We start from the raw sequence: 27,374 nt of genomic DNA on the forward strand, positions 1-27,374 counted from the left end.
ACACTGGCACAAAAGATACAAAACGATATCAAAGCATAGTGCACTTTCCTTTACTTAAATTATAGCTGCAAGTAATAAAACTCAATCACTAGAAAGAATAATACATAGTATTTTGAATGATCTTTGGTAAGTTCCTGAACTTGCTTGGTAGGGGCTAGGTACAAATTCTAACACTGGAATGTAGAAACAGAAAAATACAAACAAAAATATGGCAAGGAAGTGATCAACAAACTTCTGCTGTATTTGGATTTGTAAACTAAATTAAAAAGAGAAAGTTGAAGTATCTATTGCATCCTTGGTTTCTCAGTGACAGCTCTGTATGCAGGGCTCTTGTGGTTTGGAACTATCTGGGCCTCAGAAGCATAATCCATTTATTAAAGGGTACTTGGAGAAGGGAGATCAAACTTTATCTCTAATTATAACTCTCTTCACAAGGAAAGATGAAAAGTACACTCAAAAATGGCTTTTCTTTTCCTGAAAAGTTACACCTTGAATAGAATTAGAAGAAGCTATGATCTCAAGTGAAGCTACGTAAGGATTTAGGGGATAAGAGTAAATTGAGGGAAACGAAAATTATGTGAATGCTAGAATGTAAATAAAAATGCAGGTTGACTAAATTGACTTTAAATTTTTAGATGATTTCTTAACCAAATAATATGGTATAATGGTTACTGCTTTGCCACATCTTGCAGGATTTTCATATTTATTTGGGGAGTATTATTTGAAATACCTTACAATGTTAAGATCTTCAGTGTTTTGTTATTTTATCCATTGTACATATGACTCATTTGAGTCAAAGAAAACGTGTAGTCTATTTGGGCCAGCTCAGAGTATTCTGACTCCCAAAGAAAAGCAAAGAATACAGGCTTTTCATGTGGAAAAACACAGGATCCAATTCTGGTCTCTACCCACCTACTGGCTGTGTGACCATGAGCCAATGACTTAACATTTCTGAGTCCCTTTAGATGCAAAATACAATTAATAAAATCAACCCCACAGAGTTTTCTTAGTTGAAATGAGTACTGAGCTCAGTGCTTGAACACAGTTAGTGCTTCAGCAGTCATATTACCCAGGTGTAGGCAATGTCAATAATACAATTCTCTACACTAGTTGTCAATTTCCATAGATCTGAGCCACGTCTAAGGGATGACTGTCCTTTATTGCCATATAACTGATGGTACCTCAATTCCTAGGCTTCCCACCACTGTGCCTTTACTGCAGGTCTTACTATCAATTTTATTATGCCTTAAAATTAAGCACAGTAAAGTAGAAGGAAATTGAAATGGACTGACACCTTTTCATTTAGTATGATTTGTTCATCTAACCACCATTTACTGACAGCCTGCTCTGTTCCAGGCACTGTGCTAGTTATGAAGGGGCAGTTATGAAGGGGCAGTTATGAAGAGAGAGATCTCTTGCTGGTCTACAAGCAGGTGACACTCCATGGAGCAAAGACAGTTTAATTAAGGGTATTTAAGCGGTTACACAGTACAAAATAGATTTACTGTTAGCACTAGACCAATGAGTTCAAATGCTGTGTAATCAATCGTGATCAAGGCTGGCTATCAAGCTTACTTAAACTGATATTAGTATTTAGCAAAAAAAAAAAAAAAAATTACTCAAGAAATGATTAGCTTTTTACCATAATGGACTTCATGGTCCTGAACAACAATAAAATCTTTTAAGGTGTCTGTCATTAAGAAACAAAACAAACAAAAATCCCTCCAACTTTCTTAGTCCAGTAAACTGTGATGTTAAGACAAATATTTTCTCCATGAATATCTGAAGGAAACTCACCATAAAAGGCAAATTTTGATTCTGATGATAATCTGTATTTTTCAGTGTTCTGTAACTATTCTTTACTGATTAATTTATCAACTATATAAGAGGTCAAATCTCAGTAAGTAACACAGGCAACTTGGAGTAAGCTGCTACTAAAACACAAAGCCTATGCATAAATGTCCTTGCCAGTGGTTTAAGAAACACATTTTTTCTCCATTTCTGATAGGTATTTTCAATTTTAAATGATTGCCACCATTGTTTTGGGTATTTAGGATACATCCTTTAAAAACACAAAAAAAAACCCTGAATTTTCCTTTCTAAGGAGAGGAGGGAGTGGGATATTAACTCACTTAATCCTCAAGCCGATTTAATAATGTAGCTGCTGTTATTATCCCCATTTTACAGAGATGGAAACTGAGGTGCAAGTAGGTTACATAAGTAGCCTGTCACAGAAAAAACAGGTGGAGCAGCCAAGATTCAAACTCAAGCAGTATGCCTCCAAAATCTTTGCGCACTTTGCATTAATGTTTGTATTAAATTGTTCCAGCTGTCTCTCAGAATGTCATTTCACATTTGTTAAACACATACAAGCATACACACAAAACCAGTCCTTCCAGCAATGTTAGTACTCCATGATTACCAAGGTACTTCCTCGCAAATCCCTACACACCACATCCTCATTCAGAAAAATAAGACCTAAGTTCAAACGAGTAAAGCAACTTCATCTTAACACAAAATTTCTCATATTATAGGAGTTTCCATTCTGACTCGCACCACTAGTCTTACACCACCCCATCCTATGCTGATCAACTCACTGATTTTCAGCCAAAGAAAAATATTACTCTTAATAGATGTTTGACCTTGAAACTTTGAAAGACATAAGAAGATGCAATTTATCTGCTAGGTAACCATAGAGCCAACAGACATTGTATTTCAGTGTTTCTCACCCCTGCCCTCCCCCCACCCCATCCCCAGTCTTTACCTACATATACCCACACAACATCTTGGCAGAAAATAAAATGCATGGTCCCATAAAACTTTTAGGTAATGGTCAAGTAAAGATTATTTTCTTCCTGGTCATTATAAAGGTATAGTTCATTGACCCTAAGTCTACTAAAGATACTAAATAAACACCTATACAACCAATAAGCATTTATTTCTCCCTGAGGACCAACCAGTATTACCCCACTCAAGATATACTGACATAACCTGAATGGTGGACTTGAAAATTAAGTAAGCAACACTTTTCTTATCTTCTGAATTATGATCCTGCTAAGCATCCAGACATCACCTTAATATGTATAGCGGCTAGGCAACTCCTAAAATTACTGGAACTCCTATCTTATTGTTAAACAATTGGAAAAGTAGGTTTTTCCCTCTTAAAGTATTTCAAAATATTTTAGAAACTCTGTTGAACTGTCATTTTAAGTGAAAGCAGTATTTAAAGATAACAAGAACTACTGCTTTTAGAGGAGAAAGTATAAAAAAACTAGAAATTTTATACTATAAAATTGAAAAGAAAATCTCAAAAGGCATATGAACTCAGTGTATGCACTCACACAGCCTTCCCACCTTCAAGGTTCAGATAAAGATTTTAATTAGGCCTCTTGAAAACTGCTGTTAACACTAAAATAAAAACTCCATCATCACTTCCTTTTCACATAGTACTCAGGATACCATGCCTAAAAATAAAATTTAAATTCCTGATTAACATCACAATAAAAGGGTAGAGAAATATAAAGCAGGCCATACTGCATTTGTTTAAGTGTATTTTAGCAGATATGTCTTTAACATTTAGCATTCATTATTATACACTTAGAGATGGGTTACATTACTTCTTTTCCCTCACCTGCTAATATTTTACAAAAATCCCAAATGATAAAATACATATATAAAGTTATTTATAATAACAAACATGCCATTATTGAAAAAAATGCTCCAGGGCAATTATCACATGTACAACAAACTGAGGAAACTCAACTGGGTTCAATATTACGAAGATATTTACATATGTTCTCTCTCTCTCTTTTAAAGCCTCTATTCCATGCCTATACCTACCATAATAAAAGGTGGACCGAGTACATGTGGGACTATTTTTAATCATTATCTGCTAGTCATTTTGATAATTATTAAGCTATCCTCAAATATAAAATGTATGTTAAATTAATAAGTAAGCAAAATGAAAAATTTATTTATCAAATGCATGTTCATTCAAGTTGGAATACACAAGTAATGGAAGATAACGTTTGATTTCATTCTGAAGCTGTAATTTGCAGGAGCCTTATTTTCATGGTCAAGGTGACTTCTGGATATACTGAGTGAATCCTTACACAGAACTGTACCGAAGAGAAAACAACATGTGTCAACCCTGTGGGTGGTGACATGCAGTTTAAAATGTCTAATTACACGTTTCACCTTAGCTAAACATCCTGAAAGATGACATGATCTAATTGCAGATTAATGCATTATTTCTCTAAGGCTACAAATGAAGCAGCTAGAGGAAATCTCTCTCTGATTCTCCAAGTAGTCCAAGACTTTTATTAAGTACCTTTGTTTGCCATGTAAATCTGAATAATCCTCCTGGATAGCACTGACTCTAAAATATAACTAAAATATTATTGAAATATCATTAAGGATTGCTTTTGAAAATTGAATAGGTAAAAATCATCCCTGGTTAAGGGTCCAAAGCAAACCAGGCTAGACCTAATGAAAAATCTGATCCACTGTCTTCACTCTTTCTGGTTCTTCCCTCATATTTCCTACTTCTTTTTCTCCCTCTCCATGCCCCACCTTCTTTTCTTCTTGAATTTTTTTTTTTTTAAACATCTTTATTGGGGTATAATTGCTTTACAATGGTGTGTTAGTTTCTGCTTTATAACAAAGTGAATCAGTTATACATATACATATGTTCCCATATGTCTTCCCTCTTGTGTCTCCCTCCCTCCCACTCTCCCTATCCCACCCCTCCAGGCTGTCACAAAGCACCGAGCTAATATCCTGTGTCTTGTGGCTGCTTCCCACTAGCTATCTACCTTACTACGTTTGTTAGTGTGTATATGTCCATGACTCTCTCTCACCTCTTCTTGAATTTTTAATGAAAAACTTCAAAAACCTTTTTTTCTTCTGGCAAAGCCTATTTGAGTTTTTTTAACTTCATACTGCGGTTCAAATTTTCAAATTTCATCAAACTTTGTGTTTGCTGGATGCCTATTCTTTTAGACACTGCTTCTGGTGGATTATACAATTTGTCTAACTTCTCAACACAACACCTCAATTCTCTTTAAACTGGGAAAGACTTTAGGATTTGATGATAATGATATTGGGTGTGCACTGGTTCAGTCCATCCATAAATGCCCTCTGAATACTCATTCACATGCCACACTCTGTGCTAGGAACGAGAAGATGAACACGCTCAATCGAAGCACCCTTAGGAGCTATAACAGTTAAATGCGCCGGGTGCCACAGCTGCACATGAGCAATATGTGCTCTGAGGAGGGGCTGTTCATTCGGAGGTTGCTATAGATTGAATGTTTCTGTCCCCCAAAATTCACATTTTGAATTCCTAACCACCAATGTGATGGTCTTTGGAGATGCATCCTTCGGATAGGTGATTAGGTCATGAGGGTAGAACCCACATGTATGGGATTAGTGCCCTTATAAAAGAGACCACAGAGAGCTCCCTGGCCCCATCCACCATGTGAGGACAGTGAAAAGGCTACCATCCGGTGATTTGTTGTAGCAGCCCAAATGGAATAAGATAGAGGCAGACTCTTAGGCTGGATAATTATGTATCCTTTTCAACTCTTCTCTAAATCATCCTATTTCAGTCCTATTCTTATACTTTACTATTTTTTCTAACTTTCTCCAGCCTCCCAATGATATAGTCACATAACTTGTCTTCTAGAATCATTCATTCCTGCCACTAATCTTTATTATGTCCCTACTATGGGACATAGTTAAAGGTGGAGGGTGCAGAGATGAAAGACTGTTCTGCTTTTAGGGAGCCTAGGGGGTGAATTAAACTTAATATCTATTTAATTGCAATTATTAAGGACTAAGCATGACAAGTAAAATTTTCTGTCCTCCTGGTTTTGTCATCTAAAGTTAAATTTTTCTTTCTTTCATCTGATTCTGATTTTTGTTTTTAATAGTTAGCTTAAAGAAAAATAAAGTACCTAAGGAGACAGAATGTGATTCAAGAAATCTATGGTGTCTCCTTAGGGAAAACCACGAATGTTGGTCTCTTTTCTTGATAGATAAAGGGTTGTGTCGTGCTGAGCAACCTCATATGGCAATGGCCATTTTAGGGGGCCAGAACCTACACAGTGTTCATTAAGCCATTGATTGAATTTTGCCCTGTGAAGAAAATGAACATAAGGAAATGTAGGAGTAGAATGATTTTACGGGGCTGAAACCTGAGAAAACTGTAGTCTAGGAATATTCTAGAACTGCCAATAAATAAATAGTGAAAACTGTGCTTTTCGGTATAACCGCTATACAGTATTCATCTGAACCAAGCATGAGTCATGGCATCCTGACAATCCACGCCACATTTGAAACAAATTGGAACTACAATTTATAGTACAACAGAACCCAAGACAGAGGCACATGTAGTCCAGGCTCTTTAAATATTCTATAAATAATAGCTCAGAGAGGCACAATTGACAATGAGCAGAGGCTGGATGATGAATCATCAAGTAGTTTAAGTAAAACCCTGCCCGATTAAATGCTTTGTTTTTAAACCACCTGCATCAGTGTCTGCTGTTAGCAGGACAGATCAAATTGTTCTCGGGCTTTTTTCAGAAAAAAAAGCAGACGGGCTTACAAATGATAAATTTTATTATATTATGAAACTGCCGCCCAACTGAAGTGCTGAGCATTGTATAATTGCAATTATCTACATTTTGGCCCAGGATGGAGTGCCAGGCAATGCCAAAGACAAGGCTGATGTACATGATCAAGCTTCTATGGCTTTGGGTTGATGGCTCGTAATTTCATTTTGGTCTTCGTGGCCTGGAGAATTCATTTTTCCTTCCTTCACTTTAGGAGTCTTTTTTCTTTATCCCACCAACCAGTTACCAGATGCTGTATTGACTAAGTTAATTAGTGGAGTCTCCTTTGGAAGCTGGGGCTTGCTGAGGGTGGTCATTAGGACAAACAGACGTGCAGAGGCTGGGGACATCCTAAATGACACATGAGCTCTGGCAAGCGCTCTAGTAGCCAAACCACTAGGGGCTGCAATGGCGGCTGTGACCAGATGATGGCAAAAGGTCCACTCAGGTGAACAAAAGATCTGGTCATTCATTTGGTTTTGAACACGATGCCAAAAAGGGGGTTGACTAACTTGTTCACTGCACTGACTCATAACACAGACTAAAACAGTCTTATTTTAACGTTAACCAGACGTTTTGTTTATGTAGTTACAAACTGACATCACATATTAAACAGTACTTTTTAAACTAGTCGTTCCCCCCTTCCCTGGGATTATCCTAATTACTTACAAAATTTTATAATATTAAATCTCACAATATTGTTGTCCTGAAACCTTATTTAACCCTATTTCTCATATGTCTTCTGTATTAGGACCCAAAATCAGCACTGGGCTCTCATTTTACTTTGTATCATACTTTGTATCAATTCCTTGCTCATGTCCCTTCCCTACTTATCACACTGGTAGTTGCTGGAGGAATGGAGACATGAACTCTCTTTCTAATTTATTTTGATATCACTAGAATTCAGCACAAATCCAGTAACAATTGCTTAATAAACCAATGAATGAAGTTCCTGGTTCCATAATAGAATGACCTGTAGATAATTAGGAGACAACTTTTTATCCAAAAGAAAAATCTTTGTCTTGTATTAAAAAAAAGGTGTATTTGAGTCTTTACGACACCAGCAGGATTATACTGAATTAGGGCAAAGAGGTAATCCATATATTGAGCATCTGGACTTCACTATTATTCTGGATGAAATACATTACCTATTTACATAGAGGATTATCTCATATCCCATTAAAAACAACCACCTCCAAATTAGTATAAAATCGTATTAGATGAAAAAACTTTAAACTTTATCCTTTGATGTCCATGAGTGATGTTGCTTTATATGTAAAATATAAAGATACAGAAACCCATCAATCCTCATGACACTATTTGTAGGTTGGTACTTTGGTGACAGTGGAATGGCTCCTCCATTTTGGTCTAAGCAACAAGGTTTCCTGGTACAGATGTTAGAGGAAAAAAAGAATGGCACAATTTTGTTCAATAATTCTCTTAAATCCAGGGCTCTGTAGTTAAGGAAAACAACTTGAGAATGAAACTCTCTCACTAAAAGGTCATGATGAAATAACATATTTTTCTCACAGTTTGTTGGCATGTCAAGGACAGGGAATCAGTCAGACATAACTGGTTTTGAATATTAGCTTTGTCATTTACTAGCTCTGTGTCTTGTTTGTTTTACAAAACATATTTTAATTAAAAATGTTGGCTATGGGTTTATTATTATTGTCATTTAAAAATGAATCAGTAAATAAATTTCTCAGTTTAGTTTCTAATACATAAATATTGATGTATTAGATTACAATCCACACAAACAAAATATCCTTAGAATTCTCAATAATTTTTAAGATGTAAGTGGATCCTGAAACCAAAAAGTTCATCTCTGGGCAGGCCTTCATTCCTGTATGACATGGGAGGGACACACTACCCATACTTTTTGGATATCTTTTCTTGACAGGGTTCTTCTGTATTTGGCATGCCTGTACCCCAGGGGCTGGGCTATAACTGCATACCCACCAGTTTTCTGGTTGAACGACTGGGTAAGTTTTATATATATATTTTTAATTTTATTGGAGTATAGTTGATTTACAATGTTGTGTTAGTTTCAGGTGTACAGCAAAGTGATTCAGTTATGCGTATACATATATTCATTCTTTTTCAGATTCTTTACCAAACCAGCTGTGTCTTGCAATAAACTTTTTAACCTCTCAGAAACACACTGTTTTGTGCTGTGAAATGAAGCTTATGATTTCTACGTCTAAAGGTGGTTGTGATTTCATAAAATACTATGAGAAACTGGCTGGCACTTTGAATGTTCTCCACTGAAGGAAGTCCCTTCTCATCACTGGGGTGGATCAGAAACTGTGTTAAAACCTAAATTACACTAGAATTTATGATTGCTTATATTATCATATTATGAATATACTTCAGAAAGGGATAGCTTCAGTGAATTATGGTGCATCCATTTAATGAAACATGGTAGTGTCAAAACTATAAAGTAGGTTCCTATGTATTCACACATTAATTTATACCTTATATGATTGAGTAAAAAAATTAATCTACAGAAGGATATTACAGAAAAACCCATTAATGTAAACGTATATATTTGCATATTGTCAAAAGTTTGAAAGGATTCACACCAAACTGACAATTTTAGTTACTTTTAGGAGCTACCATTCCAGAAAGGCTTTACTTTTTTCTTTGTGTTTCTGAAAATTTTGAGAATTATGACTTCCCAGAAAAATGCTAAAACATTTCTAACTTTTGAAAACATAATTTTATTCTGTCACTATGCACAAATATTGATTATAATCTTCATGTACATCTACTCTGTTCCTATGAAAGTAGAGGCAAATTCATATCCCAAAGGTTTTTATAGTTCAGATTATTCAATGTAATTTAGGTTGCCCAGTTCTACCTCTGTACCCTGTTCAGGCTAATGGGAGGGAAACTCCCTATGTATTCTCTCTGGCATCTCTGTTTTCCTCAAATCCTTCCTTTTCAATGTGAGGCATATGCCTCAAAGAGAGATCTGAAAGTCTCTTGTATTTTCTCAAAAATGCATTTCCCTACCTGGTTGCTTTTAATTCTCTTCTTTTAGAGAGACTTATTTCTGCTGTATCTCATTTTAGATATTTTCTTCAGCAATCACTCAGAAACACCTGCCATTGTCAGTCAATCTCTGGAATACAGACACTTAAAAGTGAATTATAAATGAAATGGTGTTGTGATTGAAGTCTCTCAGACTGGGTATTACTTAAGGTTTTGAAAACTTCGCTGTATTATTTTGTGACAACTCACACCTTCTAAACTCACTTGGAACAATCTTGAAACCAGTGGATACATTTTACTCATTATCATAGCTCTGCAAATATTACTTGGTGTTATTTTACGGAAATAACTTTACTTCACATTCATTATTAATGTAGAAATCTTGACTATTCATTCAATCTATTTATGAATATTCCTCTAAGTATTCCATAGCAATTCTGTACTTCCAAAAGGATCCTCTACAGGAAAACTATTAAGCATTCTTTTTAGTATTTTTATGCCTATGGTTCCAAAAATAACTGTTCCCATATTTGTCCAGGGATATACCATGTCTTTCTTATTACTATAGTCCTTGGTTTGGAGACGTCATAGCCGATCACTAGCCACTGGTATAAAGAAAATGACTGAATTCAGTAGGACTAAAAACGAAAGAGGTGACCCTATTTGAGAATCTGGAATTTTACACCTGCTACACTATAATGTAAGGGGCCCTGCTATCCATTACAGGAAAAAGAGATTTTAACTAAAACTGTGCAAGTAACTTAAATCTGAGACACCAAACTGGAGATATCATGCTTTAAATGTCAGTGCATGCATGCTATGGAAGCATCTCTCTGTGGACACTATACAAGTCTACGTCTGTCTGTGGACACTACCTTGCTTTTGGCACAGGGAGCATGAAGGGAATGGATACTACCTAAAATGCTAACGTGTTCAGTCTAATTTAAAATGCTCATATGTCTATGATAAAATGAACGGGAAATAAATTCTTGACCAGATTAGAATCGTGAAGAAACTGTCAGTCAAACGCTACTTGTCATGCCTTGAGTTGATTAAATTCATATAATCCTATATACACATGAATATAATGAATGCAAATTTTAATCCATGAAGCCTAAATTAATAAACAGAATGAATATAGCTTCATTTCATAGAATTATACAGAACAGACATAAAATGGACAGCAATTCATGTATATTATATCTGTGCAATGTTTATCATTAATAACAGTATATTTTCATTGAAATGTGGGTTATGAACTATGCTAAATAGTGCAGGCATCATTAATTTTCTGTCACAGTATATTATAAAATTTAAAAAGGCAGTAATTAATCTGACGTAAGTCTTTCTTACAAGCCAGCTGTTAATTTCTAGATGAAATAATACATTCTCTAAATTATATTTTGATTATGAGTAAAGAAAGCAATATGACTAAATAAGAAAATTAAATATGTCATTAATTGTAGAAAATGTTATTCCATGACTAATTCCCTCATTTTGAGAGCCTTTAATATAGTGAGTTGTAGTAATATTGACTTAAAAAAATTATCTGAGAAATAGTGTTCTTACTTTTCTTAGTTAGGTGGTTAAAGTAAGTTGCAGGACCTTTCATGTATTATATGTGTATCCTTTTCTATCACTACTGTTGGATTTATTCATTTTTTACATACAGTATTTCTATGGTTCTTTAAAAGCTCTGAAAAAAAATGAACTTGAAAATGTATAGCTGGTATTTTAAAACACTACTTGACTATGAGGATATTTTATTAAAGTATTTACTAAGATTGTTTTGTTAAGATTGGTTTATATAAAAAGACCTACCCTAATTTAGTTATTTTTCTCTTATCCATATAGGGACTAAAGGTCTTTAGTGCTATCACTCTTTAGACAATATCTCTTGCAACAAGTCCAGGCTCTCCTACGTTAATAAAAACGACCCAAGCAGTTTTATAAAGAACAACAATAATTTGAATAAAACATAGAAACAAAAACCAAACAAAATCCCTGTCTCCAAAGCTACACCGGCTGTATCAAGCCTTTCTGTGGCCTATTAGCACTGAGAAATTATCTGCCTGAACAACAGTAGTTTTAGTACATATTTAAAAATTGTAATCTCTTACCAGCCGTTTTCTGTTAAGTGAATCTGTTTTTCTTTTCTAGATTCAGTCAAACTTTTGCCAGGCACTGTTCCATCTGTTTGAATTTGATAGCCTGTGTGAACAGTCCATGACTCTAACTTAAATTGGCTGGTTTCACAGAAAAGTTCCAATTCATCAACTGCTAGGTTTCCAATTCCAGGTCGTGGTGTATAATCTAGCCTAAATGTGAGTGATGTTTCTTTCAAGAAAAGAAAAAATTTCCAATGCAAAATACTTTCCTCTCCGTCTTTCGGCATATTTTCACTTTGCCAAGTTGTGCCCAAAAGAGAGACTAAAGAACTGAGCAGTACATGGAGACATCGCCATCTAAAGCACCTTCTTGAAGGTTAATTCCTAAATCTATAACATTCCTGCTGTTTGCCAGGAAACTAGGGCTCCAGGAGAGGGGAGAAAGAAACCAAGCTGATGGGGTAAACTAGTTGCAAATCTTTCAGGAATAGTAAAAACAACAACAACTAAAACACCTTAAGTGGTAGTCCATCACAATATACAAACAATTCGTAGTTAATAAATAAATGTCACGAAACATTTTGGAAACAAAACTTGCAAAGTTTTTTTTTCTCTCCAGTAGATGTAAATAATTCTTATACCCTTTATACTAAGAGGCAGATTCATAACAAATAGATATTTCTCTTCTACATTTTGATCAAACCCAGTGCTTTTGTTCGTTCACTCCAAAGTGGAGATATTTTAGCTAAACATGTAATGGCTTTCCAGTTTGGTGAGGAAATGTATCATTAAAGTACTTACTACATGTTTAGTGTAAGATGTTATGGGCACTATAGAATTACTGAGTCTAGTGGTTTTAAGGGTAGCTCCAGTTCTTATAAATACAAGCTTTAACCCTTTAAGTATTACTGGATAAAGGAACTTTGTCCTCCTTTTCCTACTGTATCTCCAGTGAGGAGATGCCTGGCACATACAAGACACCCAGCAAATTCCTGTGGAACGAATAAATGTGTTCCCTCCTTGTAAGAGAGATTATCTTTTGGGAAATATTTTTTTCAGATTTTAAATATTTTTAAAAGGACATTTTACTGAAATATAAATAAAAAGGTTTTTATGTTAGACTCTAACATATAAATATACAGATTTCTCTAATATATAAATATAAAGCTGCTGTAACATTACATACCTGAGTTACAGCCTAAAACTTTTGTCTGGATACTACTTTAAAAAAAGAAAAAAAAAGGATCTGAGTTTCTCTTTGAACAAGTCCAGTGGTGACATTAAAGAGGAAACTGCATATTTTGAACCAGACTTCTTCTATTCCTCCTCCTCCTATCTTCTCCCACAAGGCTAAGAAATATTAGAAAAAGTAGAAAAGCCAAGAAAGGCTGCCTCCAGTTTCAGGTGGGATATGGGAGGCATGTTGGCTGTGGGAGAGTGAACAAAGGATTGAATAAGGGCAGAAAGAGCACAGTTATCCACCATTTACTCTCTCTATACAAACAGAAGTGATTCCCCATTAATATCATTAGATTTGTGCCAAACCCCACATTATTAGTGAAGTACAATGCTAATGTGACTAGATGAGCACCAAAGACTGATGGTTCCACGTGCGTTTCCCATAAGCACTGCTGATCTCATTTCCTGAACAGAGGAGAGAGGCTTGGTAACATTTGCCTAAGTATATCACTGAATGAACTGAAATTGTGCACATTAAAAAAGAAAAAATATATCAACACATGATACATAGGTTAGATATGTAAGACTCTATATGTATGTACACATATGGATATTATATGCATATTATATTAAGTCCCTTATTTATTCTGAAACAAATCCAACAGCTGAATTGTCTCTGTAACATCTTTTGGGGAATTATAAGTTTTAAATGCTGAATCATGTCCCAAGTCTAAGGGGAAAAAAACACATTTACTTCACAATTATTCAATTTTAATCTCAAGTACTTTTTTTGTTTTAACATCTTTATTGGAGTGTAATTGCTTTACAGTGTTGTGTTCGTTTCTGCTGTATAACCAAATGAATCAGCTATATGCATACGTATATCCCCATATCCCCTCCCTCTTGCGTCTCCCTCCCACCCTCCTTATCCCACCCCTCTAGGTGGTTGCAAAGCACCGAGCTGATCTCCCTGTGCCATGTAGCTGCTTCCCACTAGCTATTTTACATTTGGTAGTGTTTTTATGTCACTGGATATTAATCTCGGTTATTAGGATGGAAGGCTACATTGTCAACAACATATATGTGTGTGTTTTAAAATAGAACCTTAGCCAAGAAAAGCGCAATTCCTCCAAAATTATATTCAAAGGAAAATTCAAATACTGAGATAAGGTAAGCTAGTTATAAATAAGGTACATTCTTGTTTTGAATATATTATGAGTTATTTTTATTCCTTTCTGTATTTAATATAAATTAACTTTATTTCTCTCACATGTTGATCACAATAATACTTTACTTACTGTAGTAAAGAAAATAACTTATCTTTTAAACAATTATTTAAGGGGTTTTGATCAGCTGAAATTTTTTTTTCCAGGGAATTTTGTTGTTATATTTGCATTCTGAACTGCCAGGATAAACAAGCTTAAAGTGAAGTCCACTTACAAATATTAGATGGCACACAAATAAAATTAGAGTCCCGAGGCTGAGTTAGTTTTTTTTACTTTTTAAGTAGAGACTATGCTGTTTGTGATAACTTACTTATCAAAAATATTTCCATCTTTTACTTGGTGTTTATCTCTAGGGCAAAGACAAATGAAATTTAATCTCTTTAGTAGCCAACAAATCATTCCTGTATTACACATCTCGGGGGAGAAGACGGTGTTTGCCAATATTACTGTTATTTAAATATTTAAAAAAGAAAAAACATCCTCTGGGCATTGGATAATGTGAGCTACACTGAAAATTAAGCATCTGTTGGCATATAACCCTTCTCAAAGATATTTAAAATTCTGAAATCTTTGTAAAAATGAACTAAGTTTTCCATGTTTCTTATCAATGTAAAACCTCCCGAAGATATGGGCTTCTAGAAGACATAACTCGCCATGTTTATAAGATATCATCATTTGAAGAAAAATCTATATAATTATGCAAAATTTACAACTTGGGGCAACCAATGAGACAGGAAGAAGGTACAACTTCTGATTTCTTATGAGGTTCAAACAAGATGAACCATGTGATGGAGCTTTGTTAATGGTGATTAACAAGGTGAGTTTTACATAGTTTATTAGAGAAATATCCAGGAAGGCACAAGAACCATAATGATGAGGTGTAATTGAGGTGTTTTGCAAAGGCTTTTCAAAGAAACTGTGGCATTGTACAACTTGCCACTAAAACTTAGAAGTCTGTTTTTTTCAAACCTGATATGCCATGCTTTTTATACTAGTTTTAGTATTTGCCATAGGCTAAAGATGTGGTCCAGAAGACAGAGCTAGTGGAGAAATCTAATCACGGATGTGATGAAAAGAAGGGGTAGATGACTGAGAACTGTATCCTTAAGTGGATTATTGACTCCTTAAAAATTATTGTGCTCTGTTAAAAAAAAATTAGTAAATATCTCCTCCTTATTCAATGAATATTAATGAATATTTATTGAATGTCTACCAGTTTTAGCCTACTATAAAGAGAGTGATATGGAAATAATAAACATAGAACGCCCTGGCCACTTTTCTGATAATTTCATAGAACACACACAAAATTTAACACATCATTTTAATCGATGTCCTCATTCTCCTGTTACATACATATACAATTGTAGTTCAGTAGGGTGAAGTGGTAAGTCAGAAAGAGCTCATTAGAGGTAGACACGGAACTAATACCCTATTTTACTAACACAGTAAGCTGGTTCTACCTTTTAGGCAATTAAGGAGACAGATAAATTTACAGTTAACCACAAAACAAGGAAATAAACGCTTTCAAACAGTGGAACCCAATCCACAGAACTTCTGAGAAGAACATAGACACTTTCATATGGCGTGGTCACAGACTACTGGCCATTCGGATCTTAAAGGAAAGTAGGTTTTTTTGTGGGGGAGGGTAGGACACAATTGACAGAGGCCATGAGAATAGCTTAGAATTCTAGAAAATTAGGCATATTTGGAGAATTGCTGGATCAGTTATAATCTTGCCCAAGTAACAAAAATTATCTAGAGACAAAGGTTGAGGGCCAATTTTGATGGTCTTTGAACACCAGAAATAGGAAGACTGAAAATGTGGCAATAGGAATCAGTGACTGCATGGATTAATGTGGTGCTTTAGGAAAATTAAATAGATAATTATAGGGTTGAAGAACATGGAGGTTGAATGGAGGGAATGGGGGAGAGAGAGAAAGAGAGAGAGATTCATTCTTTTCTTTGGACTTGAGCTTTGATGATGTTTGTTGAGTGAAGTGTCGGTAAAATTACTTGGGATAAATTGATGGGTTCACCATAATGACACTGAAGCTATACACAAGGATGCTTGGGTTTGGGGGTCAAAAGGAAGATAGGGAGCCAGATTCCAGTGTCCTCAATGATTAGAAGACAGTGTGTCTGGGATGTGTATGCAGAGTAAGGGTCTTGCAGACAAAGAAAGTGATGGTATTTGAATGCATGGAAATTTAGAATGTTATTCCCATTTTCAGCCCTCACCTCCCCACTCCCCCATCCCCTTCTGGCTGTAGCGGAATGTACAGCCTCCACTTGAGTTGCCTTTGTTTCTTGGCAAGTGAAGGAACTGGAAGTTCATTAGCTAAAGGAAGAAGAAAGAATATACTGTAAAGAAATGTGGAATGTAGGTCAGAGAATAAAGAAAAGAGATTGTGAAGGCAGCTGGTTGTAGAAATAACAATTGATGGGAAATATCTTCTGTAATAGAAATCTTTTATTTTGACCACTAGTCAAAGACAGCAGGATTAAAGGAAACATAAAAAGTGTGAATAGGGTGCAGTTCCATATGGTGGCCCAATAATGAATATTGATGAAAAGTCCCCTTTTATTTATTTTTTTCAAAGCATGTAGTGATTGTAATACATTGTTTCCCTAAAACTTTGTAGATGCCTTGGACTAACCCACTAATCTAACTTGACACGTTACTTTACAATTTGTGAATTCTACTGATTTACCAAAAGCTTCAAGAACCATGGCCTTTTTCTTTAGGAAAGTGTACCTAACAAATAAAATTGAACTCCAAGAGGTCATCTAAAAATCTTTTGTTGTAGACTAACTTCATCACGTTAAGTTTTACTTGAAAAACGTGGAACATTAATGGAACTTGGAAATATTTGTTTTATTATGTTCTTACAATATTTGATCTCTATAAAATAAAAAAAAACAAAGACGCCTTAAAAAAGAAATAAAGAGAAACATAATGTTGGAATAGAGAACTGAAATCAGCCAGGAGACTCAACACTTCTCATGATTGTCCTCACCTGCCCTGAGGACAGAACAATAAAGAAAAACTAGCTTCGACCGGATTTAGAAGAAAAATATTAAAAACCAGCATTTGCTGAGTAATGACTAAGTACAGAGCATTGTGCTAGGCTCTGGCAACTAGCATTCAAGGACTTCTCATTAAGGTGCAGAGATGTCAAAAGCTACTTTATACAGCTATCTATATTCATTTTATAGATTTATGTATATATCCTAAAGCCTTACTAAATATAGGTACCAAAAGTTAAATAACCAACGGATATGGAGATTAGTAAGATTTTAGGGAGGAATAGCACTTGATCTGGACTTTTAAGATATGACATGAGAAACACTAAAAATGACAGTCATTTTAGCCATCACTGCCTTCCATCGATTATCTTGCGATTGCAGAAGGCTATTGTATGATGCTTACATCGTCTTTATAATAATAATAATAATCTCCTTCTGAACACTTATTACCAGGCCACATTTGCAATGTTCATAGTAAGTGCAGAAAGTAAATCTAGGGTTCCTATTTCTTTCATGTAACCTGAATGCCTGTGTGGACGTTGGTTTAGACTAGAGTTAGTTTCTCCTGGAGGAAAGGGACTGGATTAAATATCTGGAGATCCTTCCAGCTGTGTCATTATTTTGTATCGATTTTAATTATCCACAAAGCATGAAACTGCTGAGAGCTCTGATTCCAAAGGTACGACCGAAGTGTTCCAGAGTCCTACCCTTTCCCCTGCTAATTCAGTTCCCCTGTCTTTACAGGAAAATTAATGCTGCAGATAAAGCTTTAGGTAGCATTTGTCTTTTAACAGTGAAAATAAGGAACTTAAATCCTTAACAGTAAGATTTAAGTTTAGAAGCTTACTGTGTAAGTTCAAAAGGTGACTTTGATCCCAGGTGTCTAGAAAAACAAGAATATGAAAAGTCACATTCTCTTTAATAATGCATAGTTTACATTTACATTTAAATGAAATATCCTTTGAAATGCTTTCTTTTACATCAAACTATTCAACAGTTCATTTTATAGAGTAGGTTTACTTTAAAAAAAAAAAACCTGATTAGAAGTTTTAATCTATGTTAAGAAATTCAGCAGTACCACAGATCTTAAGGCTTTCCATATGCACATATGTCTACCTCATTTGGCAACTGCATGATGGATGCTCCCCTGAAGCAACAGATGTTTACACACAAAACATTCTTATTCTATAAATCCTGAGATGAACAAAGAATAGCATTAGGCAAAATACTATTCAGTTTTAGAGATTCTTCAGCAAGGCCTCCCTGATTTTTGGCAGTTTCTAATCTGCTAATTGGTTTTGTCATCATTAGGGTCTACAAAAACAACCTAGGTGTGAGCTCCACAAAGATAGCAGCTGTTCCCGTAATGTTACTGTACAGAGTTATACTGCCTGGATAGCTTAGATTTATGCCTCTGGTCCAACCTGTCAGCTTCTTTCAAGATTATTTTTTAATTTGCGTTATGAATGAATCATGAATGATGAATCACAGGACTTCACAACATTTACTTTATTGATGAATTATTCTTTTCTATAATTTAGTATGCCCAGGATGCTTATGTGTGTGTGAGTCTGTATGTACATTTTAGGACCTTTTTTTATTTCCTTGCACCTGTGCAAATAGATGGAGGGTCATTATCCTAGGTGATATGTCCACAGAAGTCAAAGAGTAAAAAAGGCATTATTAATAGCAGTGAAACACTCCAGATGTAAATCCTGTGACCTGCTGCTAATTCATAGTTTATGGTGATGTTTCCTTATCAGTAGAGCCACACTTCTCAATTCCTTTTCCACGACTAGCTTTATCCTATCAAACCCAGAGGAAAGGTAGTCTTCAGACATGGCTTACTGAATACTGGCATGATTAGGACCTGCTGTCTGATGGTTGTTTGACGTTATATATTCTTTCAGTGTCCTATTTACTTAAAGAGCAGTGCTAAAGGAGAAAGAAATAGAAGGAAAACATTGGAAAAGAAGAGTGAGGAGAGAGACCCCAAGAATTCAGCTGCTATAAGAATGGCAGAAGGAAACAAAGAAAGAAGAAAAAAGAGAAATAAAATGACTTCAAGCCCTTGTTCTGATTCTTTCAAATATAGTTCAAAGACTCCCAGTTCCAAATCCTTACATCTACTGTTAACTGCCTCATCTTCACATCCCCTCACATGGTCAGCATCACATTACACCATAAAATTATGATCTCAGCAATCCCAGTCACACCTGCTCTTTCCCCAATAACTGGAAAATCATATCTAATTACCCGCAACAGCATTCAAAAAATAGGTATTAGAGAGCTTTAGTTTTCAGAGAATTAAGAATTAGCTATGTAGTTCTTTTTTTAATCAACATTTTTATGAGTTGTTTTATTCTAAATAATGTTTCAGCATTATAGGACTATAGAATTTTCCAGAAAGTAAGGCTTTTTGGTTAAGGTTCTGAAGGAGGACGAGAATTTATAATTATCACTGTCCCCTTAACAGAATGACATAAAAACACTTTCTCTTTTAATTCCAGTTTGAAGGTAAGAAGCTGCTAGTATAAGAATAAGGCTATTCTGCTTAAGTAATTGTTCAGCATAACTTACCTAAATTTACTTATCTTTATAGTATAACATCTCTTTTCTATGCATCGTGATGGCTAAGTTCAACACAAGTACTAAAAATACTACTACTAATCGTATTTCTATGATAATCTATGCAATTCCAATAATTTATTTCATTATTGTTTGTTACTAGAATAAATATCTAATTTCTTCTCAACTTATAAAATTTAAAGGCCCCAAAGGCAGCTTCTCAAGACATAAATAGTTGGTAACAGAGTAAAGAAGGGTACCAAAGCATCATCCCTATTGTTCCTTCCCCTTTCCAGAAGTCCAAATGAGTCACACCCAGAGGTCCACAGTCAAAGAACCTTGGAGAGGAAGTCCAAATTATAACATAATCATGACATAATATATTGCTCAAGTTGGTCCCCCTCTGCTTGACTAAACTTTAGTTATCTTCCTGACTCTAAGCTCTTGATCTCTCTTTTCTTAGAGCATTTACTTTAGAAAACATGTCATTGTAAAATCCTTCTCTGCTCCTTTGAAATGTAAATATCTTTCAAAGGCCCTTGCCAGTTTTACAACCCACAGATGTCTTTCTCAAAGACCTGAAAGTCATTCCTTTGAAATGTAACCATCCAGGAAGACAGTACTTCCATCTTTCAGTGTCTGTAGGAAGGTAGAAGTCTAAATTTGATAGGTGCCTTGCTCCAAGTTGTAAAACTATCTTCCTTTTCCTGTAGGTAAAACCAATTAGCAAACAAAGGCGGACTTAGAGGTCTCCATGCACCTCTTAAAACTCTCCTGCCCAATGGACAAATTCTTAGAAATGCACAACCTGCCAAGACTGAATCAGGAAGAAATAGAAAATATGAACAGACCAATCACAAGCACTGAAATTGAAACTGTGATTAAAAACCTTCCAACAAACAAAAGCCCAGGACCAGATGGCTTCACAGGTGAATTCTATCAAACGTTTAGAGAAGAGCTAACACCTATCCTTCTCGAACTCTTCCAAAATATAGCAGAGGGAGGAACACTCCCAAATTCCTTCTACGAGGCCACCATCACCTTGATACCAAAACCAGACAAGGATGTCACAAAGAAAGAAAACGACAGGCCAATATCACTGATGAACATAGATGCAAAAATCCTCAACAAAATACTAGCAAACAGAATCCAACAGCACATTAAAAGGATCATACACCATGATCAAGTGGGGTTTATTCCAGGAATGCAAGGATTCTTCAATATACGCAAACCTATCAATGTGATAAACCATATTAACAAATTGAAGGAGAAAAACCATATGATCATCTCAATAGATGCAGTGAAAGCTTTCGACAAAATTCAACACCCATTTATGATAAAAACCCTCCAGAAAGTAGGCATAGAGGGAACTTTCCTCAACATAATAAAGGCCATATATGACAAGCCCACAGCAAACATCATCCTCAATGGTGAAAAACTGAAAGCATTTCCACTAAGATCAGGAACAAGACAAGGTTGCCCACTCTCACCACTCTTATTCAACATAGTTTTGGAAGTTTTAGCCACAGCAATCAGAGAAGAAAAGGAAATAAATGGAATCCAAATCGGAAAAGAAGAAGTAAAGCTCTCACTGTTTGCAGATGACATGATACTATACATAGAGAATCCTAAAGATGCTACCAGAAAACTACTAGAGCTAATCAATGAATTTGGTAAAGTAGCAGGATACAAAATTAATGCACAGAAATCTCTGGCATTCCTATATACTAATGATGAAAAATCTGAAAGTGATATCAAGAAAACACTCCCATTTACCATTGCAACAAAAAGAATAAAATATCTAGGAATAAACCTACCTAAGGATACGAAAGACCTGTATGCAGAAAATTATAAGACACTGATGAAAGAAATTAAAGATGATACAAATAGATGGAGAGATATACCATGTTCTTGGATGGGAAGAATCAACATTGTGAAAATGACTCTACTACCCAAAGCAATCTACAGATTCAATGCAATCCCTATCAAACTACCACTGGCATTTTTCACAGAACTAGAACAAAAAATTTCGCAATTTGTATGGAAACACAAAAGACCCCGAATAGCCAAAGCAATCTTGAGAACGAAAAAAGGAGCTGGAGGAATCAGGCTCCCTGACTTCAGACTATATTACAAAGCAACAGTAATCAAGACAGTATGGTACTGGCACAAAAACAGGAAGATAGATCAGTGGAACAGGATAGAAAGCCCAGAGATAAACCCACGCACATATGGACACCTTATCTTTGATAAAGGAGGCAGGAATGTACAGTGGAGAAAGGACAGCCTCTTCAATAAATGGTGCTGGGAAAACTGGACAGGTACATGTAAAAGTATGAGATTAGATCACTCCCTAACACCATACACAAAAATAAGCTCAAAATGGATTAAAGACCTAAATGTAAGGCCAGAAACTATCAAACTCTTAGAAGAAAACATAGGAAGAACACTCTATGACATAAATCACAGCAAGATCCTTTCTGACCCACCTCCTAGAGTAATGGAAATAAAAACAAAAATAAACAAATGGGACCTAATGAAACTTCAAAGCTTTTGCACAGCAAAGGAAACCATAACCAAGACCAAAAGACAACCCTCAGAATGGGAGAAAACATTTGCAAATGAAGCAACTGACAAAGGATTAATCTCCAAAATTTACAAGCAGCTCATGCAGCTCAATATCAAAAAAAACAAACAACCCAATCCAGAAATGGGCAGAAGACCTAAATAGACATTTCTCCAAAGAAGATATACAGAATGCCAACAAACACATGAAAGAATGCTCAACATCATTAATCATTAGAGAAATGCAAATCAAAACTACAATGAGGTATCATCTCACACCAGTCAGAATGGCCATCATCAAAAAATCTAGAAACAATAAATGCTGGAGAGGGTGTGGAGAAAAGGGGACACTCTTGCACTGCTGGTGGGAATGTGAAATGGTTCAGCCACTATGGAGAACAGTATGGAGGTTCCTTAAAAAACTACAAATAGAATTACCATATGACCCAGCAATCCCACTACTGGGCATATACCCTGAGAAAACCAAAATTCAAAAAGAGTCATGTACCAAAATGTTCATTGCAGCTCTATTTACAATAGCCCGGAGATGGAAACAACCTAAGCGCCCATCATCGGATGAATGGATAAAGAAGATGTGGCACATATACACAATGGAATATTACTCAGCCTTAAAAAGAAATGAAATTGAGTTATTTGTAATGAGATGGATAGACCTAGAGTCTGTCATACAGAGTGAAGTAAGTCAGAAAGAAAAGGACAAACACTGTATGCTAACACATATATATGGAATTTAAGGGAAAGAATGTCATGAAGAACCTAGGGGTAAGACAGGAATAAAGACGCAGACCTACTGGAGAACGGACTTGAGGATATGGGGAGGGGGAAGGGTGAGTTTTGACAGGGCGAGAGAGAGTCATGGACATGTACACACTAACAAACGTAGTAAGGTAGATAGCTGGGGGGAAGCAGCCGCAAGGCACAGGGATATTAGCTCGGTGCTTTGTGACAGCCTGGAAGGGTGGGATGGGGAGAGTGGGAGGGAGGGAGACGCAAGAGGGAAGACATATGGGAACATATGTATATGTATAGCTGATTCACTTTGTTATAAAGCAGAAACTAACACACCATTGTAAAGCAATTATACCCCAATAAAGATGTTTAAAAAAAAAAAAAAAACAAATGCCAATGTTCATGCTGTTGAACTTATTTATGCTTGTATTTCTTTCAAAAATATATTCACATATTATATTTGGAAAATAAAAATATATTTCACAAAAAAAAAAAAAAAAAAAAAACTCTCCTGCCCAGCTTCGCGCAGTGGCAGTATCGTAGCCAATGAGGTTTATCCGAGGCGTGATTATTGCTAATTGAAAACTCTCCTGCCCTTTTTTTCCCCTGGAGTAGAGCTCAGATTGAGTTCCGGTCTCTCCCTCCTGTTGCAATAGCTTTGAATTAGGGGTTGTTTATGCAAAGTTACCAGACTGGGCTACATTCAGAGAAAATTATTTTCCACATTCACTAATAAATAAAGAATTTATATTTCTTATTATTTAGTAAACATGAAAGTTTGCCTACTTTATAAGGAAAAATTGTAATTACACATATCTTCTAATGCTAAATAATCTCCTAAATAATCTAAAAAAATAAACAGGCATATCTGCAAAGCCAATTCACAAGAATTATATTGAAAGCTGTTTAAAATATGTAACATATATGTAATGATTTAAGAAACCTTAAATAGCCAGGTCTAATTTCCCAACTAAATAATAGAGAACATACAAGTCATCATTTGAACTTGACTCCTTAGGGTTCAAGTCCAAAATCATAGTGTTCAAGTTATTAGCAAACTTAGAGATATTGCTGATTCAACTACCATTGAAGGAAACATGAATACTTTGTCCTTATCTAAGTAAACATTCCTAAATAGAATATGTTCTATTCATCAGTTAACCTTTTCTATATTAGAATTATCCTTTTAAATTGTACATTCTTAGAAGAAAATGTTTAAATTTTCTCCTAACTTTACCACTCTAAAAGAAGTGATATAAATACAGTGAAACTCAATAATTGATTTTGATGATAATGAAATAATTTTCTTCCAACTTTTCTTTATCTTATATCTGAAACCTTACCTATTTACTGTGTCTCTCTTCTTTAACATCAAAGGGAATTTGAGACTTTATACTTTGAAATATTTTATGAGGCTACTCAAATACTGGTTTCTAGATGATATGATCTAGATGGGCTTACTCTGTTCTGAGATACATATATAGCTAAGGTGGCCACAGAAGAATACACCCATTTCGAATGACTTTACAGCAAATTTCGTAATTTATGTATACTCTTACCTCTAACAATTTGCTCTGCTAGGAAAGATTGTCTCTTTTTTTGTTTTGACCCGTACAGATTTCTCTTAAATGCTATCTAAAAGCCTTCATTGGCAAATGACTAACTGAAGCCAGTATATAAAAGCATGTTAATCTCAGAAAGGATTAACATCATGGGAACACCTCCCCCAACCCCCATTTAATTACCCATATAAGAGCGATTAATCTCATATTTTTATTTACCCAGACTGAACGCACACTTCAATTTCCAGTCTTATGTATTTGCCTCCTTTTATGGAGGCATCCTACTTCTGTTCTGTTCTTTTCTATAATATTTAGCCTCCCTTCTCGGAAGTAATGTTATCTTTACCAAACAACAAAATTTAGGTTGCACCACACGTGAGCCATGCCTATGTAGTAGCTGTATGGCCTAGCATACCACTGGCTCCTTCCAGGAACTCAAAAATTTCTTAATTGAATGAATGTTTCAGTAAATCAATGAGACCCAAAAACTTGCCTCTCAGAAACTTATCAGCAGAGTCTGCATCAGACTTTAGAGCAACGTTCTAAATGTGACCATTGACACCCAGGGGATGAGGTGTCTCTGATGTCATCACAAGAAGCCTAATTTCCCCATGGCTGCCCTTCTGTTCAAAGACAGAATTCAAATGATCTAGGCCCAGAATGTACCACCTTTAGATCTTACATTTTAAATTTGTCTAAGTTCAATTTTAGTCTTTTTTTTAATGCTTGCTGCCCTTAATTCATTGGAAAAGGATCCAACCAAATCTAAAGCTACAAGTAAGGCGTGATTTCTGTGGAGTACAAGCCAGAGTGTATGGTCCTTTGTTTTTTCACACCTCAGTTACCAACATGTGATGTGACCTGTTAGAATCCACAAATTCTATTATTCTAAACAGAATAATTATATTTTATTATTAATAGATATAATATCTATCTAAATTCTAGATATTCTTTACCTCCAAGAATTTGGGGGTCCTGCAGTTGCTCCCTGTGCTGGTACTATTCTCTAAAGAAAGAGGTTGTATACCAACTTCATCAGAGAGAGTCTTGGATTCTTTCTGTAGTAAATTTCAGTGGACCTTTTCCAAAAACAGCTCATATTTAATTATAATTAACATATTTAGTGCTTTAGATTTTTCATTTCAACATCTAGTTTTTTACCATGTAAACAATTAACCCATGTTTTGACAGGTCTTCTCACTTCCAGATGTGAGATAAAACCAGTGGTTTTAACATCTCAATTCCTGCTTGTTCAGATGACTCCTAGGTCTTTCAACAACACCAGAAAGAGATAAAATATTGCTTTTACTCAGCCCAAAGGATTGCCGTAAAGATCAAACAAAAATATTTTATAAATTTATAGATTTTATTCAAGCCTATTTACTCAATACAGATGTATTAAACATTCTTTCATTGGGGAAACCATGGCCCATAAGACATATAAACTGCTTCCCTTAAATATAGATTACCCTCAATTTCTTCTAATAAATTTCCTGTTTCTGGAAAGCACCAAACACACAAACCAGGCATGTTTCTTTAAATCTTAATTCCATTCCCTCTCTCTTCCCTTTTCTCTCTTAAAGAGGCAAAACAAGCATATAAAAAGACAACTTGCCTTGCAGATTTAAGAAAAAGTATCTGTGATCGAAGTTTATGACAAGTATTCAGAAAGTATTAAACAATTCCTAAATTGGATTATCTCCCAGGGGATCCAAAACATGAAGTAGAGGATGTTTGACCTGCATCTCTACTCTTTCAAATGGAATGGATTTAATAATCTGTATTTGAAAAATAGTAATATTCTTCCCCGTGGTCTGAACTTGACAAGTGGTTTAGGTTGTAAAGAATCTGGCATCTCAAGAAACTGGACATTTAAACCTAAATCAAAATAAAAATTTTTTATATTGCTGGATTCAAGGATTTAGAAGCCATAAGAATGGTTTTCCTGGGCTACTCTTGATGATATATGACAAAATTTTTATTTAGGAAGTTATATGTATTTTTCAACCTTTCTCACTTTCCCTCCCCAAACTTTAGTCTTCCTTCTTCAAATTAGAGTTTCTTAGAGACTCCATAGCTCAGCCAACAAATTCTTTGAGAACCGCCAGACTCACAGAAGTTGACACACTGGGGTCAAGATGGTTCTAATATTCGTCACACAGATTCACTTAAACCATGTGCATCTCAACCCACAGAGGTGGTAGAAGACAGATGAATATATTATGTATGACCTAGATATATCTTAACAGGCATATCCTTTTGATGCAGAGAAAAGTAAGTTAAAAATATTACTGAACTTGACTGGTTAAAGGATTTCCTCAAAAATCAAACAAATAATTTCCAAGGCTACCACGAGTGATGCCTGATAACCTTTATAATTTTGGACATCTTGATATGACAGATATTTGCTTTATAATTTTGGACATCTTGATATGACAGACATTTGCTTTACGTAGAATTAAAAAATTTTTTACATGGATAAGACTTTTTCAATTTTTGTGTTTCAGAAGGCTGTAAGAGTTTAGTAGCCTATAACTGAAGTGAGGAAATAAAATGAATCAGTTTTAATATAAAAACTGTTTTAGCAGAATTCAATGGACTGCCTCTTATCCAAATGAATGTTTGTATAATTTTGTATAATCTTTGATTTTTATTGATAAGAATTGATAGGAGTTAAATAAGCTCTAAGTAGAGCTCTCATATTGTTCCCTGAAGGCAACTAAAAAGAAAATTACAAGAACAGTCAGGTAAAAAAAAATGGTGGCTATAAAACTGTAC

At 35.2% G+C, this 27,374-nt stretch overlaps 1 pseudogene; it reads left to right on the forward strand.

The window, feature by feature from the left end:
- The first annotated feature begins 23,551 nt into the window (after window positions 1-23,551).
- Window positions 23,552-23,728, forward strand: LOC116761394 (annotated as a pseudogene).
- Window positions 23,729-27,374: the final 3,646 nt, after the last annotated feature.

This window comes from Phocoena sinus, chromosome 10 (genome assembly GCF_008692025.1).
Source record: "Phocoena sinus isolate mPhoSin1 chromosome 10, mPhoSin1.pri, whole genome shotgun sequence".
NCBI lineage: Eukaryota > Metazoa > Chordata > Mammalia > Artiodactyla > Phocoenidae > Phocoena > Phocoena sinus.